The 17,617-nt window shown below is 44.2% G+C and overlaps 1 protein-coding gene across 4 annotated transcripts in view; it reads right to left on the reverse strand.

The window, feature by feature from the left end:
• TRMT9B (tRNA methyltransferase 9B (putative)) overlaps positions 1-13,342 on the reverse strand; it is a 56,992-nt gene extending 43,650 nt beyond the window's left edge. The window contains exons 1-2 of one of the 4 annotated variants that reach the window (XM_048226238.2): positions 13,245-13,342; positions 12,367-12,519 (exon numbers count right to left, since the gene is read on the reverse strand). The gene's annotated coding sequence lies outside the window, so the exon portion shown is untranslated. Of the gene's footprint in view, positions 1-12,366; positions 13,160-13,244 lie in introns of those variants that run through there. The other 3 variants (XM_057303358.1, XM_048226239.2, XM_044387562.3) reach the window with 3 other exon arrangements.
• Between the last annotated feature and the right edge of the window lie 4,275 nt (positions 13,343-17,617).

Consider the following 17,617-nt stretch of genomic DNA (forward strand, 5'->3'; position numbering starts at 1 on the left):
AAAAAAACAAATCCAAGCAAGGACACGGGGGAACTCTCTCTCCGCCTGCACACAGAGGAAAGGTCATGTGAGGGCCCCGCAAGAAGGTGGCCATCTGCAAGCCAGGAAGAGAGCTCTTCCCAGAAACCCGATTGGCTGTCACCTTCATCTGGAACTTCCAGCCTCCAGAACTGAGAGAAAATAAATATCAACTGTCTAAGCCGGTCTGTGCTCTTCTGTTCTGGTTGCCCATCCTAAGACATGGTCTATTTTGTAACATGCGCAATTATTGTGCCAAGAAAGTTGATGCTATGCCATAAAACTGTAAGATGTACCCCAATTCCCGTGATGTTAAAACGTGAAATGTTAAGAAAAAAAGTTGAAATACGGTATTTTAGAAAAATAGTTTTTAAAGAACATAAATTATGAAGATGACAGTAACGACTGAAGTTTTTTAACAGCTTTTTCCTCAGAAAGGCCAATAGTCTGCTTCAGTCAGCCGATCTCTGTTTTATGGCCTCCTAAACCGTTAGAAAATGAGATGCAGCAGCACTCATGTGTGAGAAAACCAGAGCCAAAAATGGGCAAAGAGATATAAAACCAAAGCTTAAAGTTGTATTGTTTGCATTGGGAACCTAATTCGATTTCCCCAGAAAGCCTGAGATGTTGACCAAACAGCGCTTTATCAGGCTAACTCTGCTCCTGCTTTGCTAAGAAAATGCAAATTCCTTCAGTCTCCCTCCTCGCCACTCCAGGTCTCGTACATCCCTTTTCCTCCCCAGGACTGTCAGATGCCTGTCAAAGGCTGGCATCTCTGTTGACCTCATCTTTCCTGGCCCTTGGCCAATCCTTTCTCTCCATCTGCAGCCTCTTCCCCCAACGACCCCCTCTCCTCTCCTGAGACAGGAACAGAAAACCACACACCAGTACAAGCCATTCTCAGCCCCCGCATCCGCCCGCTAGCTTTAGATCCCCCTTTTCCTCCTTTCTAAGAGGGTCCACAGGCCTGCCTACTTCCTTGTCCTTCATCCCTCTCTCAACCCGCTGCAGCCCGTGTGCTCTCGAACACCACTCTGTCTCGGCAGTCCCTCCGGTTTTCCTGCCGTGGGCTTCGAACACTAGCTCTTACAGCAACATCAGGGTTTTGAGGAAAACTGCAGTTAAACTGCACGGGCTGGCCACTCTGCTGGCAGCTCTGGGACGGACACGGCCCAGAATGTACCCTTCCTGAAGCCGTTGGCCAACCAGCAAGCAGGAAGCCTCACCCAGCTAACGCGCTGCCCAAGTGCAGGACCCCCAATGCTGAGCAAGGCAGAGAGGCGGTGGGCGCGGGGCCCAAGGGCCGAGGGAAGAGCGGCATGCCCAGGTGGGGCCGACGTCAGCTGTGTGGGAAGAGGTTTAAGTTCTATGTCATAGTAGGTGCCAACTAATGCCATTGGTGCCACTCATAAACACCTGAGAGCCAACTACTAAAGAAAACGATATAAGCTTCTTGAGGACTACGGACTAGAATCCACATGTACCGATTCTACAAGCCCAGAGGCCCAGCAAACCACTCTGTGGTCCAGTTTAAATAAACGGATCCAGGAAAACCGGAGGTACTCGGTCCCAGCTTTCTAAAGCAGCTGTTGCACAGTGTTCAACAGCCTGTAGAAATGCTTTCGTGGTGACTATTCACCTACAATAAAAATTCCTGCGTCAAAACAAAACATAGTTTTTCCTCCATTGTTTTATTGGCCAAGCATTCTTTGATGTCCTGTTTTCACGGATGAATCCTAATACCCAGAGCACCAGGAATCATTCAAAACACCAAACCGTGTGGTTGAAAGTTTACAAGCGGACAGCTGAGTCAATAGGGCCTACCTAGACTACAGCACAGAGAGCCAGCACAAGTGGTGGGATTTCTAGTAGTTTCTGCGTTTTCAAGATTCACGACCATTGTAAGGTGGTATGCTGCACATAAAACCATCAGTTTTATGCCAGAATATATCATCTCAATGGGAATTAAAAGCTTCTGGATGCACAGACTGCTAGTATGTTTCAAAAGGCTCAGATTGTCACGAGTAGGACAGATTATCAGACAAAAGATCATAAATTACTGTGGGGGAAAAAAACCACAAAAAACCTAAATATATCCAGCTCAACATTCTGCTTGCAGGTTTCTACATATCCTGCATACATCTGGGTGTGCATGTGTGTCTGTATAGCTTTCCTGAGCTGTATGGCCTAGCCCACCTGGCCAGAGCTCTGTAGGAGGGACGGCATTCCTTGCAAGAAAAACCAGAAAGAGCTAGGTCTGCATTTCTAAGGCTCCAGAGCTTCCCGCAGAGGAGAGCCGGCAGGGAGAATCCCAGCAGGGTCTGCAGTGGGAAAACTTGAGGGCAGGCAGTGGGCGGGACCTGGGAACAGCTGGGCCGCTTCAGGACCCGCATCTTCTCTGATTTCCGGTGTGTGGGTGGATTCTGTGCACCCAGATCCAAGTCTTGAACTGATAAGGAAAGGAAGTAGTTTGCTCAGAAGTCTGACTGCGTGCGTCTTCCGCACCTGCTAAGAGCTTGGGTGAACAGTCTGGACCCAAGGTACAGAGTAGCTGGTTAGATGCTCCAGCTGGGAATAGAGACAGGCACCGCTCTCAATATTCGCTTCATTGACTTGGAGCCCCGTTCCCTGCACTTGACATATGACCACCCGGACCCCTGCAGGTGACATTTTCTACATCTTCTACCCTAGCACCAGGTGAAGTAGTGTATTCATTTTTTTAAGACATGGTTTATTCAATTTTTAACCAACATCTTGCATTGGTTAAAACTGTTATTGTTAACAAATGTCAGTAGTTTATATTAGGGTTCACTCTTGTACTGTTCTGTGGGTTTTGTCAAATATAAGATGTCTCGTGTCCATAATTACAGTATCATTCAGAATAGTTTCATTGCCCTGAAAGTCCTCTGTCCCCCCATTATTGATCTTCTACCCCCCCCCCCCAAATACCTGGCAGTCTCTGGCCTTTTTACTGTCTCAATCCAGACTCATACTACACTTTCCAGAATGTCCTATATTTGGAAATATACAGTATTTAGCCTTTTCAGACTGGTTTCTTTTACTGAGCAATATTTAAGATTCCTTCATGTCTTTTCATGGCTTAATAGATATTTTCATCATTGAAGATGATTCTATTGTATGGATATACCACAGGTTATCTGTTCACCTACTGAAAGACATGTCGGTTATTTGCAATTTGGGGGGCGTTTACATTATAAATATCCATGTGCAGGTTTTCATGTGGACTTGCCTGTTAGTATTTCAGTCCCCACGGATACAGGTGCAGCCTGGTGAAAACAGAATTGTGGGCACTGTTCATTCTGGAAAGCTGTAAGATACGCACTTCGGGTCTGTTTTTCTCAAAGCTCCTTAGTACCTGTTGGGCTGTCGGCTACCATTTCTGATTGGCAGATTAACCTCTGCAGGTGTATTTGCTGAAGCTTGGCTCTTACTGATGACCAAAAGTTTATCAAGTTCCCTCAAGGCTGCAGTTACAGATGAATTAGTTTCTTTATTGACTCCAGAGAGGGCTGACATCTGCCACAGAGACTTAGGGAGGGAAATGTGGCAATTCCTTATTTGTTCCAGACCTGTCAACATTCCTTTCCAGGTCTATAAATCCCTGGTGGAAATGAAAGTGCTTAAAATTTCAGATGAAGAGTTATACTTTGATGCTCCCATTTCCATGAAGGGATTATCTAAGTTGAGATCAGATGTACCAATGCTCTTGACATGGACTTTCTCATATCTACTTCTACAGCCAAAAGAAAGACATTTTTCTCAGTATTTGGAAGGTCCACATTCCCCTGTAGCCTGTCTTTCATCTCAGCTTCCAAATCAACAGATGGCAGTTGGTTCTGTTGCCTGTTTCCAGGAAGTTCATGGTCGCCTGTGTTACAAAGATGTTCTAGGTCACCTGGAGCCTCCTGTTGTTCAGTCCGTGCTGTTGATTTCCTGGTTCTTTATGCTGCTGAAGGTCATTCGCTTGACTCAGATTCTGATGTTCTAAATGCCAGCCCTTTTCACTTAGAAACATCCGTGATCAATGCATCGTGGTAGCAGAGACGAAAAACTAGCTTCTTTTCTTATGTGCAGATGGAATTTGAACCCCAGGGTATTTTTTTCAGCAGGCTGTCGCTTTAAATTATCTGGAACGACTGATTTTTCTGATGAATTCCGTAGAGGCATAGCCAGACTTCAGTCTGACAGAGTATTGTACTGAAGAAGTATGACCAGAAAAATCCTGGAAAGGAAAAGAATGTTCTTTTCCCTCTATCTTTAATTTCTTCATCTAAAAACCAATATTGTGGGTATATGCCCAAAAGGATGGCAAGAAAGGGCTCACAGAGATGTTTGCACACCCACGTTCAAGGCGGTGTTATTCACAATAGCCAAAGGTGCAGGCAACTCAAGGTCCATCTACGAATGAGTAGATGAACAAAATGTGGAAATATACACGGTGGAAAAAGAGTCATCATTAAAAAGAAAGGAAACTGATACAAGCTACAACATGGATAAAACCTGAGGACATTAATGCTAAGTGAAATAAGCCAGTCACAAAAGGACAGATAGTTTATTACTCCACTAATGTAACGTACCTAGAGTAGTCAAACTCAGAGACAGGAAGTAGAAGGGTGGTTGCCAGGAGCGAAGGGGAGAGCTGAACGGGGACTTACTGTTTAATAGGTAGTTTCAGCAAGGCAAGATGATAAAAATTCTGGAGTTGAATGATGATGGCTGCACAACAGTATGAATATATTTAATGCTACTGAACTGTATACTTCAAATGGTTTAAATCTAAGTTTTATGTATATACTTACTGCAGTTCTCAAGAAATCAATATTGCAGCTAATAAATCAGCACCTTAATCTTGGGTGACCATAAATCCTGGTTTGCTGGCCTCAGTCCCCATTTCTGCCTCTTTTCCTGGGGCAATCATTAATAGTGCCCCTTTCACTTTTAAAAGTATCCCAGATTGAACAACACATCATTCTGGTCACCCTCGATCTGTTTCATAATTGCATAAATCATTGCATTGACATTTTCTATTTGCAGATGTCTTAACATTCAGAATGTGCCTCCATTTTCTCAAGTTACTCTAATTATAAATTCGATGTCCTATAGTATGTTATGGGTTCTAGTTTTTTGTTTTTTGTTTTAAACTTAAAATGATACCCATTTATTAGCTCACAGTTCTGTAGGTCCAAAGTGTGGAACAACATGGCTGAGTTTCCTGCTTAGGATATGACAAAGCTAAAATCAAGATAGTGGCCAGGCCGAGCTGTCATCCAGAGGCCCTGGGAGAAAATCTACTTCCAAGCCCATTTTGGGGATTGAATTCCATTTCTTGTGGTCATAGGATGGAAGTACTGGATAGGACTGAGGTCCCCCTTTCCTTGCTGCCACCTTAACATTTTTTAAAGATAACAGACTACCTTCTGGAGAGCGTAGGTGGCTCAACTGGTTAAGCGGATGCCTTCAGCTCAGGTCATGATCCCAGGGTCCTGGGATGGAGCCCTGCATCCACATCCAGACTCCCTGCTCAATGGGGAGTCTGCTTCTCCCTCTTCCCTGCTCATGCTTTCTCGTGCATTCTCTCTCTTAAATTAATAAAATCTTTTTAAAAAATTAAGATAACAGGGGCGCCTGGGTGGCACAGCGGTTAAGCGTCTGCCTTTGGCTCAGGGCATGATCCTGGCGTTATGGGATCGAGCCCCACATCAGGCTCCTCCTCTATGAGCCTGCTTCTTCCTCTCCCACTCCCCCTGCTTGTGTTCCCTCTCTCGCTGGCTGTCTCTATCTCTGTCGAATAAATAAATAAAATCTTTAAAAAAAAATTAAGATAACAGACTAGTTTCTGAATGTTAACTAAAGATCCAAAAGCAGTCCTCTTTTCTTACAAACTCATTATTTCTTTAAATGCTAAAACCCTCTGACTTGTGACAAGCTCACTTCAGTTTCTGTAGGTTAAAGGGAGCAGATAAAAAGCCCAGTCCAAGACAGTTGACATTTTTTTTTACCAGTCTTGGCTGCCTTTTTGTTGTTTTGCTGTTGTTAAAAATATCAGTAGATATTCCTTGAAGTCAGAAATGTATCTGACTTACCCACCATAAGCCTTTATTACTGTCTCCCCCAGAGTATCAGTCTCTCAGAGGCAGAGCCGTTTAGCACCCAGCACCAGTCCTGGTACAGAAGAGGTTCTTACCATCCACATCTTGAGTAGGTGACTAAAACAATCATTCAGTGATGTTCAAATACTAGTCTTGCTTGATTGTCCTCAAATTTTGCGTTAAAAAATAAGCCAAAAAGCCATGCTTTCTCTACCCACCTCCTGCTTCAGTTTAGCCCGTCAACGATCTCCCCAGGAGTGAGCTCAGATTTGGATGTTCTTCTACCTTATAGCACACTTGGAAAATTGAGAGATTTTGATTTTCAATCCATAAAAGGAGTGTGTCCTACAACTTAATCTGCAAATAAGCTCCATATAGCCAAAGATAAGAACTCATCCCCCTTATAACCCAGTGGGAAGGAAATCCAGGTTTTTCTCGTGAATGGTTACTAAAATATGAATGAAAGAGAAAAACTGTGGGAAGGGGGAATCAGAGATCATCATGTGTTACTGTAACATGGATTAATACTATTTATTTTCCCTTACAATTAATCAAGTAATAGTGTAATATTAGATTCCAACAGTTCCCTCCTGAGAATACACGGTAAGTGGGGCTTAGGAGGGGGCTCAGGATGGAAGACAGTGGATTTGTCTTGAAGCTGCAAAAGCACTATGTTCAATTCTGGTAGCTTGGGGTGAAGTGGCTGAAGTTTTGGTGTCACCACTGGACTTGAAAGAACACATTCCTATTATAGGGTGGTTTACCCCAGGCAGCATTTGTAAATCTGCATTTAAAGGCTTTCATCACCTACCACAGAAGATATCTGAACGGAGTGTCGCCTTTTGAGACAGAAAACTCAATTAAAAATAGATATATGTCATAGACTGACAAATTCACTAAGTTACTCCATTTGTTCTAGCTACTCTGCTCTCATTTTCTAGCTCTAAATATCAGAGGCAAATATAAAATGACTTCATTCAGTAATCAAGATGCATTCCTAGAGGCACTAATGGAATTTCTGACTGCCGATAAATGATAATTTATTACGTAACGATAGTAGAGATGCAATCATATTTACTTAGCAGCTTGCAAAAACAGAATCTGACAAGCACCAGGGTATGAAGTAAGTGATTAGAGTCCATACTCCTATTTTAATCCCTAATTAACAGGTCATTTCTATCTTTGTAATCCTTAAAAAAAGAAAAAAAGCACCATTCACATTATAGATTAAAGAAAGATTTCAGTAGAAACACAGATACATAGATAACATCTACTGAAAGAGCCAGCCTGCCAGGAGCTATCTCTTTTATCAGACACTGCCTTCTTCCTTTGTATTGCTATGCATTAAACGTCGGCTATCTGGGACTTTGGTGGGGAGGACTTTTTCAGAAATCAATTCTCCTGGTATTTGACTTGGATTACTAAATCGAAACAAAGGTAAATTATTTCACATTCAAACACAACCACATGCAGAGGTAGGTGCTTGGTAATTTTTAGTTATTTATTTGCTTGATGCTTTTTCCAGCAATTTCGACTGCAATGACTATAATATCCATCTGTTTGAAATGGAAATTGGTTAGCAACTGGATCCTTTTTGGATTCTTACAATATATCATCTACCTGCTTTAAATGAAATATGCTAGCTAAGGCTCTGATGAAATATGTTTTAGATATATGTAGGACGTGATGGGGGTGTCACTCCGCATTCTTTCCCATCTACTTCAAGGGTGCATTCCTCCATCCCGGAGGCTGGAAAGGTGTAAACTACATTTCCCAGAGTTCCTTGCAGCTAGGGTTCTGGGCACAGATCAAGCTCTCATTGAGATGACCTGGGTGAGAAGGGAGGGAGAGGGTATATAAAAAAGAGATGTCTGCTAGTTTGTTTTCGTTGTTGGCAGCTATGTTCAGTCACTGGCTCCCTGGCTGGATGGCACTTTGGAGCAGCTTCTCTGATCACTGCGCTCTTGATTGTCAGCAGCTCCTGTGGTGGCCCTGATTCCCAGCCTCCACACCATGGCAATGATGGCAGCAGCCCAAGGGGCCCAGTTCAGCTGTGCTGCCTGGGTGTCACCTAGAGCTCAGCCTGGATCCTCTTCTCTCCTTTCAGTGACAGCCTTTTCTTCCAACATTATTGTGAGCGCCTTCTTCCCATATGAAACCTCTTTCTGCTTCCAGGAGCTACGATAGTTTCTGTTATCCGCGGCCTCCCTGATCCAGGGAAGAAGGGAGAGATGAGGGCATTCAGGGCACAAGGCAGCAGGTCTGCTGCCTGGGGAGAAGTGCAAGAAGGAAAAAGTTTGTGTCCATCTGACACCTACGGTTATCCATGAAGAACAGGAAGAAGGTCAAGGGCCATACCATCCAGAACTACCCAGATGAAGCCAACACTGTAGGGCCTGAGGTTAAAGCCAGAGCGTAATTATAAAGGCTAAGAAATAATGATGGGGGCTCCTAGAGAGAGAGAAAAAGAAATAGGAAGGAAAAAATGACAAAGGAGGGAGAGAAGAAGGAAAAAGAAGGAAAAAAGGGAACAGGGAATAACAGTGAATAAAGCCATGCATATGGTGAAGAGATCCGATGCCAAATTCTTCGCTGAGCTTGCCCGGATAGTGTTGGAGAGCAATCCACCAAGATGCACACTGCTACCGCCCGGCAGGCCCACGTCGCAGCTTCTCAGAGCCGGGCGCAGGCTTCTCACATGCACACTAGGAGGGCGTCCCATGGGCGAAATGCGAGCCAATCAGTCGTGACAGCTCTTGAACAGATATACAGATTCAAACTGGATCGATACACAGATTTTGTATATTTCCAGCTCTCCCGTATACACATATAGGACAAATAAATTCGTATATACGTAAATAGGATGGCTGGAAATATGTAAAATAGGTATGTTAAACAGAAATCTATTAGATTTTTAAAAAAGAAATGAATCCCAATGGTTTTAAAGTCAGATGCTTAGTAATGCAAAGAGCTGACAAACTAGTCAATTAGGTTTGGTTCTGATCAGCTTAAAAAAATGATTGTAAATCTCCTTTTTATAATTCAGTAGAGTAGTCTGAAAGCCTAAGGTAAGATGTTTACACAGAACAATTAAGAGTTCTACCGAGACTGTAAACCTTGCTAGAAAAGAAAATGTGTCTCACAGCAGAGGCCTAAGGTTCCAGCCTCATTCACAACATTGCCCCTTCTTCAAAGATACACGCCCTCTCCCCGGCCTGCCCCTACAGCACCTGCCTGTGCAGAGTCTCTGCAGGGGCTGTTCCTCACATATTAAAGGCTCTTTCTTCCCCTGAGAAAGGACCTTCCTTCACAATCCCAACACCACTACTGCAAGCAAGCATTCCTGACATCCCTCCCATCTTCAGTCACATTCCCTGTTTCTGCCCTTGATGTTTTTCCTGCCTCGCACTGAGCACAAGGATAATTACAGGTTCGCCTCTGTATGACCAGCAGGCATGTGTTCCACGGGCGCTAGGTCTGTGTTTCTTGCTATTGCTTCCTGAAGGCTTAGCGTGGTGCCTTAGGTGCCTAGGCAATGCTGAATGATTGAGAAGCTGAGGGAATGTTATTGCTGCCTCATCCCCAAAGTCCAGATACCCCATTGCAAAATACATAACTGCCCCTGGGGAAACTAGGAATTGTTATCATTTTATGAGGGCCATACTTCTAATGGCTTTAACAGAAACAAGCCAATTACATGTTTAAATTCTATTTCAGAATTTCACTCAGTCATCTCTCCCTCCCCTTACCATCTCATCATTTCCAAAAAAAAACCCACCACAGGTAACTTCTTTAACCCTCGATAAGCCAAAGGCCTGCCTCGGGTGGAGGATATGCAAGTTTGACGGGGTGAGCCTCTAGCTCCCAAGGGACACTAACTCCTTGGAGTCTAGTGTATACTCTAGTGTATACTCTGAGAGCATACTAAGTGTACGAGGACAGGAGAATGACCCATTTACCCGAACATTCAGTGCCACCGTCAACTACACAGCAACCCCTCCATAGCCCCCAGGAGATGACATTTAACTCAACACATTTCTCCTTGTACGACTGCTCACAATGGGCTGACACCATACCGGGTGTTAGAGACAGATTATTCCATGTGCTTCTCACAGCCACATAGGGAAGTCTCATGATGGCCACTTCACTGGTGAGGAAATGGCTCAGAGATGGGATTCACTCCAGGTGACCCAGTGCAGACTCTAAATTCCTTCTCTTTAGTGGTTAGAAGTTTGCCTGGATGGGGAGTAAGTATCCAAAGTGAATGATGTCAACTCCTGGATACCTCTCAGCTAGGGGCTTGAGACTATGTACTCTCTTATGACATCAAGAGAAGAAAATCACAAAAGCTGAAGGACATACAGTAGGCCATGTATAACTTGCAGACCTTCCAGGGACCAAACAAGACCAGAAATAGGCTCCATTTTTATTTCTTCAGTCTGTTCCTTTTTTTTCTTTTTAAGATTGATTGATTGATTGATTTAGAGAGACTGTGAGTAAGGGGAGGGACAGAGGGAGAGAATCTTCAAGCAGACTCCTTGCTGAGTGTGGAGCCCTACCCAGGGCTCGATCTCATAACCGTGAGATCATGACCTGAACAGAAACTTAAGAGTCGGCAGCTTAACTGACTGAGCCACCCAGGCACCCCCAATCTGTTCTTAAATAAATTCCTGCAGCATATTAATACTTTCATGCCAGTTTTCTCAGAGTGCTTTCTTATTTACCTGTAAGTAGAAAGGTAAGATTGCCCAGACCAGGGCTGACAGCTTCAACAATGCATCATACCAAGAGCTAAATCACAATGAGAGCTTGACTCAATTTCTATTTAAAATACACATCAGAACATCACTGTGCAGTAAACACAAAGACTTAGTTGCATGTTTCTCTCAACATTAAGGTCCTGTATATAGCCAAGCTGGTCTGGTCCTTTGTGCCTTCTTCAAAGCAGGGATAGAGCTTTCATCATAATATTTTTCAAATTTTGGATATTAGTTCTCTAAAGGTGCATAAGAATTATTTACAGTGACATGCCTATAAGTATTCCCATAGCCACCTGCCAAAAATACTATAAGCATTAATACCTTCTTTGGTGTCCTCTTAACCCCCAGTAAGATTTGGCTTTAGAAAACCCACATAAACAGAGACTGAAGCTTGATTGGGAAAGCACCTCTGCCTCTCCCATTTGCAAACAGAATTAACCATGCATAGTATTGTCAATTTCATATCCTGCCGCTAAGTAAAACTTTATTACAACCTTGAACTATCTTGGTGATTTGGATATATTAACACACACACAAAAGGACAAATTATTTCCAAAGAACATCATTACAGCAATTGAACCTTTCTAGAGATAGGCTTTCTTTCGAATTAAAAGAAGATCCTATAGAGAGCTCCCTTCTCAAATCTGACCAAATGCATTAATAAAGCAGTAGCCCCTGGAGCAACCGGCTTCCTTAGTGAGGAGATGCTTTCCAACTTGTCAAGGGTCTCCTTTAGAAGTTACGTGCAATCAGTGGCCATCAGGGAGTCACTTTCATTCCTCTCAAATGATCCTCCCTTCTGAGCTCCCCTAAAGATCCTTCACCAGCACTGGAGAGTCCTTTACACTGCATTTTCATTCAGGCATCAAGGACAGAAAAACCTAGTCCTATCCCTTCTCTAAACTTCAGACCAAATTAACCATTCATTAGCCAGTAGTGTCAAGGATTCCATATGCTAATCAGTCCCATGACTGATATTACATGTAACCGCTGAAAGGAAGAGTTAAATGTCAATCGTTGCACGTAAAATTGTTAATAACCTAAACCTCAAAACGATACAGATATTTTCTAGCTCTTTGTCCACACGAAATGTTCAATATACATTTAAGATTCACGCATACCAACTGATAGAAAGCTTTGCCCGTAGATGTTTACAGCCTTAGCCTCTTTCTGCATAAAGCGTTTGTATGCTTAACGATATTACCACAAAGAACCCAGGTAATACCATGAGATACACCTATGGCAAATATCATGCAAATCCTACCATCTCGTTTTGAGATTACTTCTTAAACTGTATTTTTTGTCGTCAGCTTTTGACTATTTCAATAAGTTCTTTCAGATCACCTAAAAAATATTGACAAACTTTCTGGTTTTAACTTAGTTCACTGCCTCCTGCTAGTTAAAAATCAATTCCCAAGTGGTAGCTTCTAAAGGGAGAGATACACGTGTATTCTATGAAAATACAAATTCATTTTCACCTTTAAGACACTAAACATGTCCCCTGCAGCTCTTAAGTTCTGATTTATCCGGTGTTAACATCTGAAACACATCCCGCAATCCCCTAAGGCATGGCAGGCTCGCCTGTTTTGATCACGTCTAAGTTTTCAAGGTAAACAGGTCACTCTCGGCGACTGGAATGACAGAGAAGAGCACGAACTCACCTAGGCGGTCAGACCCCGGGCGCGGGGACCCGAGCGCGCGAAGCGACCTGTCGCGCCCCCTCCTCCCTGGGTGCTGGGGGAGGGCGGGCGCAGGGCAGGCAAAACTAGGGTGGGAATGAGGCCCGCCGCTCCCCTCTGCAGACCATTGTCAGCACCACGGTCGCCGGGGCTGTCTGCACGGTATGGGGGCGGGAGACTCTACGGAACCGAATAGTTGCCAACGCTCTCCCGGAGCCCGGGAGGAAGAGCTGCTTTTGCATAAGAGCCGGGGGCCGTACCAGGTGTAACTTCCACCCCTTGACCTATTTTAGAGTGTGAGAGCGAAAGCAATCGGGCAAAACAGACGGAGCGCGCGCCGGGGAGCGGGGCGCCGGGACGCGCGTGCCCGAGTGGGAGCGCGCGCCCGCCGTGCCGGGGCTTCCAAAGATAAGTTACAGCGAGGGCCCCGGAGGCCTCCCGGGCCGCGGCTCGGCGAGCGGAGCTCGGGGCTGGCCCCTCCGCCCGGTCCTCCCGCCGCGGCCCGGGGCTAGGCTTTGCCCGCCCTCCCCCGCTCGCGGCCCGCGCGGGAAGCGCTGTTGCCAGGGCTCGGGGGCCTCCGTGCGGGCGCGACGACAGCAGCTGGGTGACCGCCCGCGGCTTCGGGCGCGCGATTCCCCGCCCCCATCGCCCTCCCCGCCTCCCCGACCCGCCCTCACCTCTCCGGAGGCGGCGCTTGCGCTCCGGCGGTCCAGGGACCAAGGCCCGCGGCGCCCCCAGGCCGGGACCGCTGACGGCCTCGGAGGGGCGGGGGGCGCGGAGCTGAGCCGGGGGAGTGTCGCCTCCCTGCCCGGTGGCCTGGGAACGCCCCGCCCGAACGTGCTCGGGAAGTGAGGCTCTGCGGCTCCCGCCCGGCCTGGGGATGGGGTGACCTTCCTGCCTTCTTCCCAGGCTCTTCTCTGTCTTTCCCGGCGTGGCCCGTCCTGTGTGGCAGAGGACGCCGCCGAGGCGAGTGCACCTGGCCGGCCCGGAGCACAGCAACGCAGTACCTGGGCTGACAACAACGTGACGCTTGAGCGCGTCTTTTCTGCTTTGATTCTTGCAAACACCTACTTCCACGGAGATGATCCCATTGGGTTTATGAGATAATCGAAAATCAGACGGATTAAGTCCAAGATGCCAATGCTGGAGTCCCCAGATCTTTTCACCGAAACAGGGTGCTGCTTAACTGTTAAAAGAGTTTTGCAAAACCAGCCCCCATCAAAATAGCATCTATCAGAAGGAGGGATGGAATTTAGCTTAGAAGTTTGTGCTAAAATGGGGACACATCGCCCCCCAGCCCCCATGCACACCCTCTTGCTTCTGTAACAATAGGGTTTAACTACGTTCTGCCAGGTCCTTAGCGTGATAATCGTCAACCCCTATTGTAAACAACTCAGTAATCATCAGAGCCCTGTGTACTTAAAAAAAAAATGCACGTGCCCAATATTGAAAAATTAATATATTTAGTAATTGCTCTTTTGCCCTTTTGTGTATGAAGCTGATGCTCCCGATTCCAAGTAGGAGGGAGAGAACTTCATGTTGAGCTGTTTTCCAGGCGTGGTTTTTTGTGGGGACCCTACTATAGGGCTTGCATAGACACTGGTGTATTTAAGATGCTACTAAAAGGGCGGTGGAGATCAGCATACATAGTGTGTGATTCGGAAATAATTTGCCAGTGCAACAGTATATTGGGGTAGGGAAGGGAAGCTTTGCTTGGGCATCTTCTTCACCACGCCCAGGGTAATCAATCAAATCGACATTTCCTTTTTCTGTGGAACTCTGCCTTTTGCATTTAAAAGGGGAAACAAACAAACAAACAAAAATCATGAGCCTGATTTTACATGTTCTTCTTGAGCTGGATGCCAGCCTGCTAATGTGTCACTGCACATTTTTGTTTCTATTCAATGGGGCTACAAATGCAGTATGTCCTTGGGTGCAAGATATACACTGGATACTGTGATGTCCCTTGCCATCTTCTAGCAGTGCGGCAGGGAACAAAGCACACCTCAATTAGTATAGTGACTTGCACATAGTAGATGCCTAATAAATATTTGTCAGGTGAATGGGGTCTCAACAGAATGTAATGAATACAAAAGTGGCCCATTTTCAGTTCTGCGGGAGAGCATGAGGGAAATCAGTTATAGGTGACATGGTCAGGGAAGGCATCCTGGAGGTGGTGACAGGTGCAGGATTTTGATATGAAGAATCGGCTAAGGAATGGAAGTAAGAAAGACTGTTTGCTATGTTTTTGAGATATGGCAGAGGTAAAAGTTCTTAACATTTTCTAAGTAATAGGCTCATATTAAAATCTGAGAGATGCTTCGGAACGTTCCTATATAAAAAAAAAATGTAAAAAGATTTGCATACATTTTCTGGGATTTCACAAACTGGCTAAAGCAGATCTGTGGAATCCCTAGAGGTCTGTGGACTTGAGTTGCAATTTTCTTATTGGGAGGCAGAGAGAAAAATAAAGAAATTATTCTATTTGAGGCCATCATAAGAGACATTTCCATGGCCACCAACAGAATTTGGGTACTAACTGAGGGAATAGAAAGAAAAGTGTGCTATAAAGGAAATTCGTACAATAGAGAAGTATGGTACTCCCTCTCTTGAAGCTAGGACATAGCATTTGTATTCTTTTTGTACCTGAGAATTTCACTTTCATCTCTCAACAAAAAGATAAACGAAAATTGGCCATTGCCAATGCTGGGTGGGTACATGGTGGGGGGGATGGGCCAGTATTGTATTACCTCCTTATTTGTGATGTTGGACATTTTTCATGAAAAAATTTTTGATTCATTTTTACTCTCTAGTAGACATAACTAATTCTATGACATTTCTAAATTTGGCTTGCTAAATTAGAAATTTTGTATTAAAAAATTTTTTTAAAGAAGTAATACAAGTATGTCAGTCATGCCAAACGTAAGATTTCAGTAGTCCTACTTTATCCACATTTTCACTTTCTGTGGTCTCAGTTTCCTGGCCATCAACTAGTCTGGAAGGAGATGCTCTTCCTTCTGGTGCATCGGAACGTCAGTGGTCACCCAAGGCTGCTTCAGGGCGCTGGGGTCTTCCCTCCCGCCCCGCGCCCGCTTGAGCTTCCTCTCCTCTCCCAGGCCATTTTATCATCTGACATCATCATCATCAGAAGGGTGAGTGCAGAACAATCAAATATCTTGAGAGACAGACACCACTTTCACATAGCTTCTATTACAGTATATTGTTATCATTGTTCCAATTTAATAGTTGCTGTTAATCTCTTACTGTGCCCAACTTACAAATTAAACTTTACCAGAGGCATGCGTATATAAGAAAAAACATAGTATCCATAGGGTTCTGTACTATCCCCGGTTTTAGGCATCTACTCGGGGTCTTGGAAAGTATCCCCTGTTGATAAGGGGGACAACTGTATTATTAATAAGTAGAGTCTACTTAGAAAAAATATGTCTTCTCTTGTAGTTAATTATGAAATGTGTTGGTGATGGTTTCAGCAGAAGTTAGACCACTGTGGAGCATTTAACAAGTATTCTGTTTCTTTCTAAATTTATACTTAACTTCATTTTATATTGCTTAGTTAACTAAATTCCATTATTATATATATTTATCATATTTTATATCTTATATGTATTGTATATAAGTAGAAGTGAATATATTATATATGATAAATATAAATATAGAAAATATGTTATATAAAAATGTAACATGAATATATAAATATGTATAATATTGTCTGTTATATAGTATAATGTACTGTGTTGTATTATATATGATTATTATTACATAGCTTAGTCAACTCAGTTCCTTTGTTAATTAGCTCTGGGTCTGGCATGTGCCTCTTGAGGAGCAGATGGCAGGCCAAGGTTCTCTGAGTATCTTCCCTGAGGCCTTCAGAGAAGGGCAGTGACAGTGGTTCCTCACATATAGGAACCATACTTACCGTCACGTGACTAACCCAACAAAGGATGCGTGTCCGTCTAAAGGAGCTGTCTAGTTTGTCCTGTGGCCTATAAGGTGATGGCTGGGAGCGTGCTGCCAAATAGATACATGCTGAAGAGGATGAGACCGGATGAGATCTTTTCCTCAGAGTCTTAGAGGCAAGGCCTGGATTTGAACCCAGGCAACGAGGGCTCTAGAGTCTGTGTTCTGAACCACTCTGTTCATCGCCCCAAGAGAGGCAAAGACAGAGTTAAACTGAGCCAGACACATTCCGAGTTACACTGGAGGAGCAATGAATGCCTTGACAACTGAGGAACTCACCCTGCTCTCCCTGGGGCTGCGTTTCCTTGTAGACCTTCCAGGACCTTCTGAGTTGCTTATGGCTGTGGAGACCCCTGCTTGTTCTTCCTTACTTTGTCATGTAGCTTCATAATAAGTAAGTAATATCCATGTAGAGAACCCATTTCTCTTCTTTATAACCTGAATGAGCACGGTTGTATGACAGCATACGAGCCGTCTCTGACACTGCTGTGACAGGAGGGAGAGCTTTAACTATCCTGCTCGTGGCCCTGTTTTTTTAGTGGTCTTCTTTCCTCCTAATAAAAACAGAAGATTCCTTCTAAGAGATGTTATTTGAAATCAAATTTCTGCAAATCCAATCACATTTTTTAACTGAAAATTTTTTTAGTAAAGTAAATCTTTTTCCAGAAAAATTAACATTTGTTTTCTCCGCACCATTATGAAAATTATATCCAGAATTTAGCCGTTATTACTTTTCACCATTGATTTAATGGACATATGGGGGGAAATGTGATCAATAAATACTAAAACCAAATTATTTCATGTCCCTGCTGCTTGAGATCCAATACCAGCTCTCCACTGCTTTCTAAATACCACAGATCCCATAGAACAGGCTACAGTGTCCCTCACAGCCTGGCCCTGACCTACCTCTCTGGAGATTTCTCTATCTTATACAGCCCTCAATTCCACACCTCTAGTTTCTTAAATTATGGCATTTATGTACAAATTCATGTCAGCGATTTTCCTAGACCTTGTGACTATTTATTTGGTTCTCATTGCCTGTTACAGTTCTTAGCATTTAGTTAGAGCTTAA

The sequence above is a fragment of the Ursus arctos genome, unplaced genomic scaffold (genome assembly GCF_023065955.2).
Source record: "Ursus arctos isolate Adak ecotype North America unplaced genomic scaffold, UrsArc2.0 scaffold_27, whole genome shotgun sequence".
Taxonomy (NCBI): Eukaryota; Metazoa; Chordata; class Mammalia; order Carnivora; family Ursidae; genus Ursus; species Ursus arctos.